Source organism: Caretta caretta, chromosome 28 (assembly GCF_965140235.1).
Source record: "Caretta caretta isolate rCarCar2 chromosome 28, rCarCar1.hap1, whole genome shotgun sequence".
Lineage (NCBI taxonomy): Eukaryota > Metazoa > Chordata > Testudines > Cheloniidae > Caretta > Caretta caretta.
The window spans coordinates 672161-675589 of record NC_134233.1 but is presented as its reverse complement, the minus strand read 5'-3'; positions in this window follow the sequence as shown (position 1 = coordinate 675589).

The following is a 3429-nucleotide window of genomic DNA, read 5'->3' as shown; positions in this document are numbered from 1 at the left end:
TCTGTGTCCATCTCCTCGCCCAGAGCTTCCAGCCCGAGCTCTATGGCCGAGACCAGCACCTCCGAGTCCACCTCTCCATCCAGCACTTCTAGACCGACCTCTGTGACTCAGATCAGCACTGTCTCCAACTCCGTCTCCATGCCCAGATCTTCTAGCCTGAGCTCTATGGCCGAGACCAGCACTAGGTCCGAGTCTGTCTCCTCCCCTAGAGCTTCCAGCCCGACGTCCATGGCTGAGACCAGCACTGTCTCTGAGTCCGTATCTATGCCCAGTGCTTCCAGCCTGACCTCTATGGCCGAGTCCAGCACCATCTCCGAATCCGTCTCCATGCAAAGCACTTCCACCCTGACCTCTAGGCCTGAGACTAGCAGTGTCTCCGAGTCTGTCTCCTCCCCTAGAGCTTCCAGCCCGACCTCCATGGCTGAGACCAGCACTGTCTCCGAGTTCGTCTCCATGGCCAGATCTTTCACCCCGACCTCTATGGCTGAGACGAGCACCAGATCCGAGTCCATCTCCATACAAAGCCCTTCCAACCCGACCTCTGTGGCTGAGACCAGCACCTCTGAGTCCATCTCTCCTTCCAGCACTTCTAGACCGACCTCTGTGACTCAGACCAGCACAGTCTCCAAGTCCATCTCCTCACCCAGAGCTTCCAGTCTGACATCCACGACCGAGAGCGGCAGCATCTCCGAATCCATCTCCACGCAAAGTGCTTCCAGCCCAACCTCTAGGACTGAGACTAGCAGTGTCTCCGAGTCTGTCTCCTCGCCCAGAGCTTCCAGCCCGACCTCCATGGCCGAGACTAGCACTGTCTACGAATCCATCTCGACGCAAAGCGCTTCCACCCCGATCTCTAGGACCGAGATAAGCCCTGTCTCCGAGTCCGTCTCCCTGCCCAGATCTTCCAGCCCAAGCTCTGTGGCCAAGAGGAGCACCATCTCCAAATCCATCTCCATGCAAAGCGCTTCCAGCCCGACCTCTAGGACTGAGACCAGCCCTGTGTCCATAGCTTCCAGTCCGACCTCCACAGCAGAGACCAGCACCGGCTCCGAGACCGTCTCTATGCCCAGAGCTTCCATCCCAACCACCCCGTATGAGTCCATCTCTCTCTCCAGCTCTTTCAGCCCGATCTCTGTGGCTGAGACCAGCACCTCTGAGTCCATCTCTCCTTCCAGCACTTCTAGAGCGACCGCTGTGATTCAGACCAGCACCGGCTCCGAGTCCGTCTCTACCCCCAGAGCTTCCAGCCTGACCTCTATGACCGAGTCCAGCACCATCTCCGAATCTGTCTCCACGCAAAGTACTTTCAGCCCGACCTCTGTGGCCAAGACCAGCACTGTGTCCGAGTCCGTCTCCTCCCCTAGAGCTTCCAGCCTGACCTCCACGGCAGAGAGCAGCACCGTCTCCGAATCCATCTCCACGCAAAGTGCTTCCAGCCCAACCTCTAGGACTGAGACTAGCAGTGTCTCCGAGTCTGTCTCCTCGCCCAGAGCTTCCAGCCCAACCTCCATGGCCGAGACTATCACTCTCTCCGATTTCGTCTCCCTGCCCAGATCTTCCAGCCCAAGCTCTGTGGCCGAGAGCAGCACCATCTCCCAATCCATCTCCACTCAAAGCGCTTCCAGCCCAACCTCTAGGACTGAGACCAGCGCTGAGTCCATAGCTTCCAGTCCGACCTCCACAGCAGAGACCAGCACCGGCTCCGAGACCGTCTCTATGCCCAGAGCTTCCATCCCAACCACCCCGTATGAGTCCATCTCTCTGTCCAGCTCTTTCAGCCCGACCTCTGTGACTCAGACCAGCACCGTCTCTGAATCCATCTCAACGCAAAGCGCTTCCACCCCGACCTCTAGGACCGAGACGAGCACTGCCTCTGTGTCCATCTCCTCGCCCAGAGCTTCCAGCCCGAGCTCTATGGCCGAGACCAGCACCTCCGAGTCCACCTCTCCATCCAGCACTTCTAGACCGACCTCTGTGACTCAGACCAGCACCATCTCTGAGTCCATCTCCTCACCCAGAGCTTCCAGTCCGACATCCACAACCGAGAGCAGCAGCATCTCTGAGTCCTTCTCTTCCCATGCAGCTTCCCGCCCGAGCGCTACGGCTGAGTCCAGCACCAGGTCCGAGTCCGTCTCCTCCCCTAGAGCTTCCCTCCCGACCTCCACGGCGGAGAGCAGCACCGTCTCCGAATCCATCTCCACGCAAAGTGCTTCCAGCCTAACCTCTAGGACTGAGACCAGCCCTGTGTCCAGAGCTTCCAGTCCGACCTCCACGGTGGAGAGCAGCACCGTCTCCGAATCCATCTCCACGCAAAGTGCTTCCAGCCCAACCTCTAGGACTGAGACTAGCAGTGTCTCCGAGTCTGTCTCCTCGCCCAGAGCTTCCAGCCCGACCTCCATGGCCAAGACTAGCACTGTCTATGAATCCATCTCGACGCAAAGCGCTTCCACCCCGATCTCTAGGACCGAGATAAGCCCTGTCTCCGAGTCTGTCTCCCTGCCCAGATCTTCCAGCCCAAGCTCTGTGGCCAAGAGGAGCACCGTCTCTGAATCCATCTCCACGCAAAGCGCTTCCAGCCCGACCTCTAGGACTGAGACCAGCCCTGTGTCCATAGCTTCCAGTCCGACTTCCACGGTAGAGACCAGCACCGGCTCTGAGACCGTCTCTATGCCCAGAGCTTCCATCCCAACCACCCCGTATGAGTCCATCTCTCTCTCCAGCTCTTTCAGCCCGATCTCTGTGGCTGAGACCAGCACCCTCTCTGAATCCATCTCAACGCAAAGCGCTTCCACCCCGACCTCTAGGACCGAGACGAGCACTGCCTCTGTGTCCATCTCCTCGCCCAGAGCTTCCAGCCCGAGCTCTATGGCCGAGACCAGGACCTCCGAGTCCACCTCTCCATCCAGCACTTCTAGACCGAATTCTGTGACTCAGACCAGCACTGTCTCCAACTCCGTCTCCATGCCCAGATCTTCTAGCCTGAGCTCTATGGCCGAGACCAGCACCAGGTCCGAGTCTGTCTCCTCCCCTAGAGCTTCCAGCCCGACGTCCATGGCCGAGACCAGCACTGTCTCCGAGTCCGCATCTACGCCCAGTGCTTCCAGCCTGACCTTTATGGCTGAGACCAGCACCGTCTCCAAGTCCATCTCCTCACTCAGAGCTTCCAGTCTGACATCCACGACTGAGAGCAGCAGCATCTCCGAGTCCTTCTCCTCCCATGCAGCTTCCAGCCTGAGCCCTACGGCTGTGTCCAGCACCAGGTCCGAGTCCGTCTCCTCCCCTATAGCTTCCAGCCCGACCTCCATGGCAGAGACCAGCACTGTCTCTGAGTCCATATCTATGCCCAGTGCTTCCAGCCTGAGCTCTATGACCGAGTCCAGCACCATCTCCGAGTCTGTCTCCACGCAAAGTGCTTTCAGCCCGACCTCC